This window comes from Salmo trutta, chromosome 40 (genome assembly GCF_901001165.1).
Source record: "Salmo trutta chromosome 40, fSalTru1.1, whole genome shotgun sequence".
In the NCBI taxonomy this organism is placed as follows: domain Eukaryota; kingdom Metazoa; phylum Chordata; class Actinopteri; order Salmoniformes; family Salmonidae; genus Salmo; species Salmo trutta.
The window spans coordinates 16,998,523-17,011,266 of NC_042996.1; positions in this window are offsets into that span (position 1 = coordinate 16,998,523).

Genomic DNA, 12,744 nt, shown 5'->3' on the forward strand with positions numbered 1-12,744 from the left:
CAGAGCATAAATTAGAGGTAGTCTCCTCTGGTCCAGAAACACAGAAACAAGACCTAAGTCAGTCTGCTCTGATTCTGTCAGTGTGGAACCAATGTAGGCAATACAGACAGAGATCCTCATACATACTATACAGTAGATCATGCATACACACACAACTCCTTTTCCCAAGTGTGTGTGTGTGTGTGTCAGTCCTCTCCTGTCGCTGTGACCTCCATTGTTCATCTCCTCACCCTGGGGCTTAATCAATGCACTGGAAGTGGTGTTCAGACATAACCTTTAATGCGTCCCAAATGGCACCCTATTCCCTATGGGCCCTGCTCTAAAGTAGTGCACTATATAGGGAATAGGGTGCCATTTGGAACGACGACCTGACCTAATTATCTGGAAATGACGTTAACTGGAGACTTACACTAAGTGCTGCTCATACATATATATTCACACACACACACACACACACACACACACACACACACACACACACACACACACACACACACACACACACACACACACACACACACACACACACACACACACTCTCCTGGCCAGATAGCCCATCCAGTCTTTTCATTAGTCCTTACTGTCCCTTTATTCTGTTCATCTATCAGATCCTACAGCACTCTGATGCCATTGGGGGGTATAGGCTGATCATAAAGCCATGTCAGAACGCGCATGTGTGTATGTATGCTTGTGTGTGTGTGTGTGTGTGTGTGTATGCCCAGCACTAATGAAGGTCTTGGGATCAAGGCACACTTGTAAAATAAATCAGGACTGTACGTCACGCAAAAGGCCAGGACAATGAAAACCTGTACTGCTGCCACAATCTAGTCCATAAGAGCTGAGAGTTACAGACAACCTCCCTACTAATAACAAGAGCTGTTACACGACCCTGAGGATAGACAGACCTATAGAAATGGATTGGATTGTAAAACAGAGTTTATTGTCCACTATCCAGGCTTTATCTGAGCTGTTAAGCCTTGAGAAGAGGAGACCAGGGCCCATATTCAGAGTAGAAGTGCTGGGATCAGGTCCCACTGTCCATGTAATCTTATTCACTGTGATCTGAAAAGCAAAACTGATCCTGGATCAGACATTCCTACTCTGAGATGGTTTAAGGAAATTGGCCCAGGCATCTCCCAGCTATCAACAGAGCATTCTAGGTTTCCATTGAAATTCAGTTCATTGGTTGACAATGGTCATGTATGTAGTGTGTGTGTGTGTGTGTGTGTGTGTAGTGCATGTGAGTTTAAGACCTAGGGATATGGAGGAGATTGAGCCAAACAACCTGACAGCTGTCAGTAGGACCCATTTCAGCCGACACACACATGCTCAAAACACACACACACGTCAATTAGGGTCCAGTATGGAGAGCTGAGCAGTGGAGGATGATTGGGTCTCAGACTCACTCCCTGCAGCCACTGTCAGAACGACACAAACCACTAGAGCACCTGGCAACACACACACACACACACACACACACACACACACACACACTAGAAACTGCCCTCCACAGGGAAAAAGCACATGACAAGATAGATCCTTAAAAATTGACCCACTAGCTAGAAACTGATGGTTTTGTCCTGACTGGACCAACACAGAGTTCGATCTCAGTTACAATCAATCTGTCAAAGAGAGGGTGTGAGTTTGTCTGAGTGTGTGAGTGTACCAGTTTCTGTCTAAAGTAGAACAGCACTACAATGAAGAATGACCACTGAGAGTGTCTAGAGCCACAGGCAGAGAGAGAGAGAGAGAGAGAGAGTGGGATGGAGAGAGAAAGAGAGACTAATAGAGAGAAAGAGGGGATATGAGGGTTGGAAGAGGAGGAGGAAGCACGATAACAACACAACAAAAGACCCAGAAAACAAAAAAGAGAAGGAAACAGAGGGAGAGAACAGAGGAGAGAGACACAAAGTAGGTACATTCATTAAAAGTCGTCAGATTGCCTTCCTGTCCTATCAGGCTGCATCAAACCGGCGTGGTGAGATCTGGAGGGGGACTACAAAGTGGCTCCGCCGGCCTACAGAAGGGCGGTTTTGATCACACTAATTAAAAGCCATTTTGTTTAAAACAAACAGACACAACTCTAATTGGCTCTTTTCCATAAGAAAGGGAAGGTGTTGAAAGTGGAAAAAACGAACAGGGAAGATCAGAGGGACGCTGTCAGGCAGACCAGCTAGCTCACACTCGCAGACTGTCGGAGCGAGAGAGATACACGTACAGACTGACGCATACATACACACCAATACCCAAAACAGGCACACACATGTACAACGCACACAAACGTTAAAAACGCACACCTCTCACATAGCCACTCTTGATCACACACAGACACACAACCACCAACTCTGAAGCACGTACTGTACAGTACACACCGGCTAGACACTCAGACAGGTACACAAACAAAGGTACACACCACCTCACATACAACAAGCTCATTAAGCACAAAAGAAAGCTGACTTTATACGGAACACACGGTACAGACGTGCTGTACAACAGTTAAGTAAGTCATAATGTACATAATGTTCTCCATACATCTTTCTCTCTCTCAAAGTTAAATACAGCCCGTGAAGTGGCAAAGTGTGAAGGAGTTTCAGATTCCCTCCAAACTACAAACTACAAAAGCAAAAGCCTTTGATTCTTTAAAGAGGAACCTATCAGCGAAGCACTTGATAAATGCTACTGAATGCCTTTGCTGTGGGAATAAGACGGTAGGTCGCTCTACGTGTGGCTGAAGAGCTGGACAGGAATAAGATGGTAGCTCGCTCTACGTGTGGCTGTGGTTGAAGAGCTGAACAGGAAAAAGAGGTGAACAGGAATAAGAGCTGAACAGGAATAAGAGCTGAACAGGAATAAGACGGTAGCTCGCTCGCTCTAGGTGTGGCTGTGGTTGAAGAGCTGAACAGGAATAAGGGCTGAACAGGAATACGAGCTGAACAGGAATAAGAGCTGAACAGGAATAAGACGGTAGCTCGCTCACTCTAGGTGTGGCTGTGGTTGAAGAGCTGAACAGAAATAAGAGCTGAACAGGATTAAGAGCTGAACAGGAATAAGACGGTAGCTCGCTTTATGTGTGGCTGTGGTTGAAGAGCTGAACAGGAATAAGAGGTGAACAGGAATAAGACGGTAGCTCGCTCGCTCGCTCTAGGTGTAGCTGTGGTTGAAGAGCTGAACAGGATTAAGAGCTGAACAGGAATAAGACGGTAGCTCGCTTTATGTGTGGCTGTGGTTGAAGAGCTGAACAGGAATAAGAGGTGAACAGGAATAAGACGGTAGCTCGCTCGCGGTGTAGCTGTGGTTGAAGAGCTGAACAGGAATAAGAGCTGAACAGGAATAAGAGCTGAACAGGAATAAGAGCTGAACAGGAATAAGATGGTAGCTCGCTCGCTCTAGGTGTGGCTGTGGTTGAAGAGCTGAACAGGAATAAGAGCTGAACAGGAATACGAGCTGAACAGGAATAAGACGGTAGCTAGCTCGATCTAGGTGTGGCTGTGGTTGAAGAGCTGAACAGGAATAAGAGCTGAACAGGAATAAGACGGTAGCTCGCTCGCTCTAGGTGTGGCTGTGGTTGAAGAGCTGAACAGGAATAAGACGGTAGCTCGCTCTAGGTGTGGCTGTGGTTGAAGAGCTGAACAGGAATAAGAGCTGAACAGGAATAAGACGGTAGCTCGCTCTAGGTGTGGCTGTGGTTGAAGAGCTGAACAGATTTCCCCTTCCTCGCTGGCTCGCTTCAACACTCAGATTGACTTTAACAGAAGTCAGACGCACTGGGAGCTACACTGGTGTATTGATCTAGGGTCCGTTTTTTTTATTTTGACCTCTAATGGACAAATATATAATACGGGCAGGGTACACTGATCCGTGATCAGCCACTAGGAGTAGACACTAATCTAAGGGCAGTTGTACTTTTTTACATAATGTTAGGATTTGGGAGGGTAAACTGATCCGAGATCTGTGCCTAAGGGTAGAGGCAGTGGGAGCAGCAGTGGAGCCGGCTTTGAGGCTAAGTGGCATCTTCCTTTTTCACACACACACACACACACACACACACACACACACACACACAGAAAATCCCTATACAGTAGACCAGACAAGATCTACCACACACAAACACAGTGTGGTTCCTCCTCTTGTGAAAACAATGCCATGAATACAGTAGCAGTGTAATCATGACACACAAGGCAGAATAAAGCAGACAGAGCATCAGTTTGTTAAAAATTAAACACCCAATCTTCAGGAAGCATCAATTCACATCATCCGACCTCTTTTTTTTCTCCTTCCTGCTTTGTGTTCCCTATTCCAGACAAGTGCATTGATTGGATTACAAAAAACACTGAGGCAATTTTAAACACATACACAATACATTCCATTAGAGATTCCCCTTGTCTGAATACAAATGTTCAGTTATCTATATGATAATAGACCAACACGCCTGGCTCGCCACAATATAAGAGGGACACACAATGTAGAGGCAGCGCCTAAAGACAAAATGAGCTGTAATACAATCTGCTCAATAGATTGCCAACCGTCTTCATGTGCAGAGTTGGGCTATGGATCGCGAGACAATAAGAGCCCCGACAACAAAGAATATGAAAGTGTTTTGTTAGCGAGCAGAGACATTGTGCTTGGCAGAGAGAGAGAGAGAACGAGAGAGAGAGTTAGAGAAAGAGAGAGAGAGTTAAAGAAAGAGAGAGAGAGAGTGCGAGAGGTAGAGAGAGAGAGTAGAGTATTGATATTCAGAGGGGGAAGTGCAGTGGAGGGGAAACACTATGTGACAGGTAACAGGTAGAGACACAGCCTGTTCCAATGTTCATTCACATATTCCCATGGTACAGTGACAATCTGTGACGGAGGTATACGAGTGACTCCCATGTCCCGTATGACATCTACTTTATGTCTGTAGGGCTCATGTGAGATGGGAATGGGTGGGAAGAGGCTGAGCAAGCCACTGTGTTTACGTGTGTCCTTCTATGGATTCAGGTCAGTGTGTGTGTGTGTGTGTGTGTGTGTGTGTGTGTGTGTGTGTGTGTGATCACACAAGAGCCTGTTCCTCACGCACTGTACACCTTGACCAACTCACTCCAATCACTATAGAGAAAGGAATGAGGAGAAATGAGAGATGCCAGAAATCACAAAGGAATTCCATTTTCTCTTGGCACATATGATGTATTATTAATCCAATTTTACGTGGACCCTTAAACTCTGAGAAAAATCACATTGAGCAAATTAATGAGGTAAACGTAATGATCTGCCATGATCAAAGGCAATCGGTGTTGAGCAAGAACAGCCACCAATTAGTCAAATAAACCCAGGAAAGGGACTAAAATATGCAGCGAGCATCCTGATGAAAAGACAAGGTCAGAGAGAAAGGACTAATTTCACAAATGAAACGATGTGTTTCTGTGGTGGAGACATGAGACAGGCCCATGTGTGGTTGTTCCGGGGGGGGGGGGGGGGGGGGGGTTCATGTTAGAACCCCCAGGAGTGTTCAGTCTGAGAGAGAAGGTCCCACAAGAGCAAAGAAACTGGCTATACTTTGACAACAATAAAGAAGCTATCGGAGAATACGGACTGTTTTCTTTGGCACAATGGAAGTGGTTTCTGTTTGATCTAAGCGAGTGGGCCTCATTTTTGAGGAGTTGATGCACAAAGGAGTGAAAAAGTGCTGCTTTGCTGACTTAAAAAGGTAGAAGAACAATCTATGAACTAATTTTTGTAGGAGCACGGAGACACTGTATACGTAACTTTACACACAAATGGAGTAAAGTCGTACTGTAATTTGGAAGATGACTGAAAAAACATGAGCCTTACACAGACCTTTTTGTAAATCATGTGTTGTTGTCAATGGGTTGTTAGAATTTTTGAAATGTATTTAACTAAGCAAGTCAGTTAAGAATAAATTCTTATTTACAATGACGGCCTACACCGACCAAACCCAGACGACGCTAGGCCAATTGTGCGCCGCCCTATGAGACTCCCAATCACGGCCAGATGTGATACAGCCTGGATTCAAACCAGGGTGTCTGTAGTGACGCCTCTAGCACTGAGATGCAGTGCCTTAGACCGCTGCGCCACTCGGGAGCCCCATTACAAGGCTCCTGTGAGGATTTCAATTTAGGATTCAGATGTGTACACCCGTCCATCTGCTATAAGAGGTTAGAAGATAAGAGACAACAGAGGAGACTTACAAAGCAGCCAGCCATTCATTCTCCAATCATAAAACATAAGACTGTTATTGTGTCTTGTCAATCACAATATGAAGGCAGGCTGCATCAGGCCGGCCATGATTTTTCAAAAAGCAACAGAGTAAATGTAAATGGCGGTCCCTGTTTAAACAGAAGACACGGGGAATCCCAACTCATCCCATTCCACCACAGTAGAAGGTCAAATAAATTCATAGACTTAACACCGTATATAGAGATATCAACGTTACCCGATTTAAACACAACCCGCCTTACTTATTTGAGTTGTATTGTTATTCGTGAACATATTCAACAGTACAGATTTCTCTCTTCTTCTTAGGGAATGTGTTTCTGTCCCGGTTTAGGATTATTAAGCAGCTTTTCTTTCTTATAATGACAGATATTGTAACGACTCACTCACAGAAAAGCTTCTCTGGAATAAAAGCAGGCATATCTCTCAATTGAATAACAATGGATTACTTTGCGGATCCGTAAAAAAAAAAAAAGAGAAAAAGTTAGCAGTTCCTTTTATGAATTCTTAATCCTGACCTCAAAAAGGAACTGGGGGTATTTTGGTTCCATTCTATTGGTGTTATTCTCCCTAAGCCTGCCTGTGCGCTGGTAACAGAAGACAATGTTAGGACAAGCCACTTAAGCCCATTAGTCTTATAATTCATATGTCTTGGCAAACGCTATTTAGCCCAGTCCAAAGCTCTGGGAGCTAGCTCTTCTCCCACTGCCTTCGGGCTGGGAGAGAGCGAGAGAGAGCGAGAGAGAGAGAGAGAGAGAGCGAGAGCGAGAGCGAGAGCGAGAGCGAGAGCGAGAGAGAGGGGAGAGAGAGAGAGAGAGGGGAGAGAGAGAGGGGAGAGAGAGAGAGAGAGAGGTGGGTGGGTGGGTGTAAGCTCCTCGCTCCAAGGCACTCTGCAGGGAGGCAAAGAAGAAAACAGAAGAGTGACAATAAAGAGGGGGAAGGAGAGAAAAGAAAGAGATGATGGAGAGGACTAAGAGAGAGAAGAGAGAGAGAGAATAGAGGGAGATGAGATGTATCCTCAGTCAAGAGGGAGAAGAGGGAGAACGAGACACACTACATGACCAGGAGTATGTGGACACCTGCTCGTCGAACATCTCATTCCAAATTCATGGACATTAATATGGAGTTGGTCCCACTTTGCTGCCATAACAGCCTCCCCTCTTCTGGGAAGGTTTTGCGACTCCATTCAGCCACAAGAGCATTAGTGAGGTCGGCACTGATGTTGGGCATTCAGGCCTGGCTCGAAGTCAGCGTTCCAATTCATTCCAAAGGTGTTCGATGGGGTTGAGGTCAGGGCTCTGTGCAGGCCAATCAAATTCTTCCACACTGATCTCGACAAACCATTTCTAGACCTCGCTTTGTGCACAGGGGCATTGTCATGCCCAAACTGCTGCCACAAAGTTGGAAGCACAGAATGTAATTGTATGCTGTAGAGTTAAGATTTCCCTTCACTGGAACTAAGGGGCCTAGCCCGAACCATGAAAAACAGCCCCAGACCATTATGCCTCCTCCACCAAACTTTACAGTTGGCACTATGCATTGGGGCAGGTAGCGTTCTCCTGGCATCTGCCAAACCCAGATTTGTCCATCGGACTGCCAGATGGTGAAGCGTGATTCATCAATCCAGAGAACGTGTTTCCACTGCTCCAGAGTCCAACGGTGGCAAGATTTGCACCACTCCAGCCTACGCTTTGCATTGCGCATGGTGATCTTAAGCTTGTGTGCAGCTGCTCGGCCATGGAAACCCATTTCATTAAGCTCCTGACGAACAGTTATTGTGCTGACGTTGCTTCCAGAGGCAGTTTGGAACTCGGTAGTGAGTGTTGCAACCGAGGACTGAGCCGCTGTTGCTCCTAGACGTTCCCACTTCACAATAACAGCACTTACAGTTGACCGGGGCAGCTCTAGCAGGGCAGAAATTTGAAGAACTGACTTGTTGGAAAGGTGGCATCCTATGAAAGTGGCACATTAAAAGTCACTGAGCGCTCCAGTACGACCCATTCTACTGCCAATGTTTGTCTACGGAGATTGCATGGCTGTGAGCTTGATTTTATACCTGTCAGAAATAGCCGAATCCACTAATTTGAATGATTGTCCACATACTTTTGGCCATGTAGTGTAGGATGGAAAGGAGAAGTATTCTCCTGCAAGCCGCCACACGTTGGGGAATTTGTTTACAGTTTCCTGTCCTGCATGCGATCAACAACCAGTTAAAAAGGACTACAGTGCAAGGGGAAAAGTACTGTATCTAAGGCCTTTCTACACTACCCCTGACATTTGCTTCCTGCATTGTCACTGTGTGAAGCTATAGACTCAACTCCACTACGTGTGTCTCCTCAGTTCTATGTTAGCTGTTGTTCTTGCCATCCTCATCAGTACCATTCAGGCTCTGTCATTCACTGCCTGTCAGATTGTCATATCTGTCCTGTCCCTGCCTCACCTGCTTGTGTGTGTACATATGTGCGTGTGTGTGTGTTTGTTTAACTATCTTTGTTGGTACCAGAAGTCCTCACAAGGATAGTAAAACAAGGCAAGTGGGGATTGTGCTGGTCCCCACAAGTTAAAATGCTATTTTAGGCTTAGGGGTTGGGTTTAGGGTTAGGGTTACAATTACAGTTAGGGGTTATGGTTAGGTTTAGGGATTAGGTATAGTTTCAGGGTTAGGGTTACGGGTTAGGGTTAGGTATAGTTTCAGGGTTAGGGTTAGAGGTTTGGGGTTAAGGTTAGGCTTAGGGTTAAGGTTAGGGTTATGGTTAAGTAAAAGGTTAAGGGTAAAAAGGATTTGAGGTGAATCAATTCTTTAGTTCCCACAAGGATAGCAATATGAAACTGTGTGTGTGTGTGTGTGTTTATGAATGTGCATGTGCATGCGCATGGCGTGCATGTGTGTGTGTACCCGTGTATATGCGTGTATACAGCATGTTGTTTGTGTTTCCCTCCCTGTCTGCCCATGGTCGGAAACCAATCCCTGATTTAACAAGAAGATAAGAACAGTCACTGCTACCAACATTGCCCAAAATAACAGCCACCGTACCCATCATATCATATCTGCTACAGTGGCATGAGACTGAGGAAATATCAAACATCTCAGTAAGGTAATAAACCATTTTTGAAAGTATGATTCACATGGAAACAATAGGCTATATATAAACACGTTAAGAGCATGAACCTCAATTCATTATCTATGTAGATAGGTATTTCCATATATCAGTACCGCGATATTCAGAACAGAAACATATTAATGTAGCCTGTCTTTATCCATACATAGCCATATAAAGATGCTGTATAAAAGCAGTCCCAACACACAGTAACTCTCACTAGTGTAACACCAGTGACTTTTATGGCCAGAGTGCTCAGACTCCTCAAACAGTTCATAAACAAGGGGACAGGGCTGCGGCGTCACACAACTCTTTACAAACTATACAGATATCAAAGAACCGATCAGTCACAGAGACACAGAGAGGCAGACTAAAGAAATACTGGACGTCATGCCTTGTTGATGGTCATTAGAATGGACAGACCAGGATAAACACACACACACACACACACACACACACACACACACACACTTGGACTGGATGCTCAAAGTTATTAGGATACTTTTTAGGAGAGAAAGACTAGGAGAGGAGGAGAGGAAGAAGACGAGAGGAGATCATGAGGAGAGGGAAAAACTGGACTTTCTCAATCACTATCTGTCATCTCTGAAACAGACCTACGCACCTTCTGTGGAGGAAAGAACTTGTTTGGAGTGAGAAATTCATCTAAAATGCATCAATGCTGGACTACTAAAATTATAAATATATAATATGCACAATAATTAACGGTGTCCTCATAATGCATAATGTAGGATATATTTCAGAGTTGATTTGATCGGACTTATATTCTTTGGTAAAACTGTATATTGGTAAACCTTTGTTTATTTGTGGTTTAATACTTACTCAATTTGCCATGTCAATTAAAGTAACACCAACCAAACTCAGATAATCATTTTTGCCATAATGAGTTGCTACTAAAACGGTGAAATAAAACTCAGAGAGTGACAAGTTGCCCATCATCTGGTAGCCTACTTGTATGTGCGCTTTATCACATTAGAAATAACATGTGAATGTGAAAAAGTTTCAGAATATAACAGAGCAACCAGAGTTGTTCAGGTTTGCAGCTGCTCTGAAATAACATATTGACACACACAGGGACTGACTGACCATGCTGACACACAGGTAAGAGGTCAACTGTTTCTCTGTCTGTGTAATATCCGATTTGGAGACTTGTATGTAGCCACTCCGGAGGTAAACTAGAAGAGTTGGGGGAGTTATGATAGGATGAAACGCGTTCTAATCCCAAAAGGCTTTAGAGAATCGACAATCACTGACGGAGAGAGAGAGAGGATCTTAAAACAGCACGATCAGCACCGGGAACCCCATGCACAGCCGGTAAACGTTGTAACGACAACAGGAGTACCACGCCACAGCTCCCTTCCTCTTAATTTCCATCCCTCCGCGCGCGCAATAGCGATCACGGAAAAACCTACCCGGTCTATCATTTTAAAGTTTAATCTGTTTGCCATCACTTACCGGGTCTCGGTGATGGCGTCTTCCTCGTGTCTCGATGTCGGATCGGTCGCTGTGTGTAGGGGTAATGTGTCGCTCTCTCTCTATTCGTATTATCTCTCTTGTCTCTCAAGGACGAGGTGAAATCCGTGCTCTGGTCATCCTGCGGCTTCACAGACAAAACCAACAAGCAAGAGGAAAATACAAAAGGCAAGGAAGGGACAGAAGGCAGGAGAAGCCAATTTGATTAGTGGCACTGAGACAAAAACAATAACTGTCACATATGGAGGCGGGTTAAAACTGGAGATGTGTTATGTAATAGTGGCCCAGGCTATAAATCAAACTGTAGGCTAGAACCACAGCTTTAGATTGGCTACGTTTTCCTGCGCACGGTAGCCTACGGTGTTAATGCCACAGTATGGTGCAGAAGAGGCTAGGGGCGATAGGCAGCAGAGCGTAGAAAATGTGCTTCAAATGTTGTCAAAAACTCTGTTTGTTCCTGTCCAATTCGCTTTCACAGCTCAAGAGATGGGCCTTTTACGTCGCAGTTCTGTCACACAAGGAGTAAAGCGCAACTCGGGGGCACTTTTCTATTCCAAAGTTAGCCCATATGAGAGAATTTCCCTCACTGTGCTGAGAAGTTGGAGAGAGAGGGATGAGAAGGGGGTGCAAATGTGTCAAGTAACGGGATGTCTAAATGGAGTGACCGCATAAGTCAGGTTTGACACACTATATTATTTATTCTCTGTCTGCCTGTCTGTCCTCAGCTGCTCTGCACTAGCAGCTCATCAGAGCACTGTCCGCCCTTTCTAACCCCTAGGTGCGGCTCACGCTGCGCATGTGCACGGAGGCGCTGCCCAAATGTCAAGAGCAATAACTGGGGATGTCATCCCGAATTCTATCTGCTCACAATGAACTCCTCGGGAGCTGTCTCTCTCCTTCTCTCTCTCTCCCTCTCTCTCTACCTCTACCTCAGACATAAGCGGTCGCTTAGGGCCCCCAGCTACTAGCGGGCCGACCTAAAACATAGGAACTCGGTCGAGGGTCAATTAGCCCATGTCATCTAACGTGTTTTAGATGGGTAAATTAGTCTAGCCAGCTATCTAAACATGTGGTAATCATGGTCGAATTATGGCCGCGCACAAAACAAAGGGCACATGCCTAGGGGCCCTGACCTCCAGAGGGCCCCCATTGATTTTGTTAGTCACACTCACTTAGATATCATTACACCTCTTATGGCAAAGTGTGTACAATTACAGAAAATTAGCTGTAAAAAAATGTCTCTCCACCCAATGGCAAAATGTGTAAAATTGCACAAACTTGTGCAACTTTTGTTTCTCTCCGCCATCAAGCCGGGGGGAGGGCACTAAAATGTTCTGCCCTGGAGGTGGGGGGCCAAACAAAATGTTGCTTAGGTCCCACAAAAAGCTAGGGTAGGCCCTGAGAGAACAGTCAGTTGTTTTGTTGGTACCCAGGTGTTAATCACCGTTAGCGCACATCTCCCCGATAATGAGCTGGTGTTTCCCCCCCACTCCACTGAGCGTTCTAATTCACCTGTCACATCTGCTAAGCCTCTTCCGTTTGCCACGCAACGGTGCCTGTCTGCCTAGATGTCTTCATTACACAACTGTGTGTGTGTGTGTGTGTGTGTGTGTGTGTGTGTGTGTGTGTGTGTGTGTGTGTGTGTGTGTGTGTGTGTGATTTATCCTTGCACATTTGTATGTAGTCTAAATATATAAATAGCCTAATAAGGTATAGCCTACACATGGTACCACTACATTTGGACAATATGTTCATGTTCAAAAACCTACAAAGAAGATGACTGTTATTTTTGAATTGCAATGTGTAGCCTTGGTAGACCTACCAGTGGTTTTAGCTAGCATTCCATGGAGTTACAAGGACTGAAATGTTAGTTAAAAAGACTGTTACCCAGGACTAGTGTATGAGAACAAGGGTATTTCTCACTTTCAAGAAAGAATTCTGAACA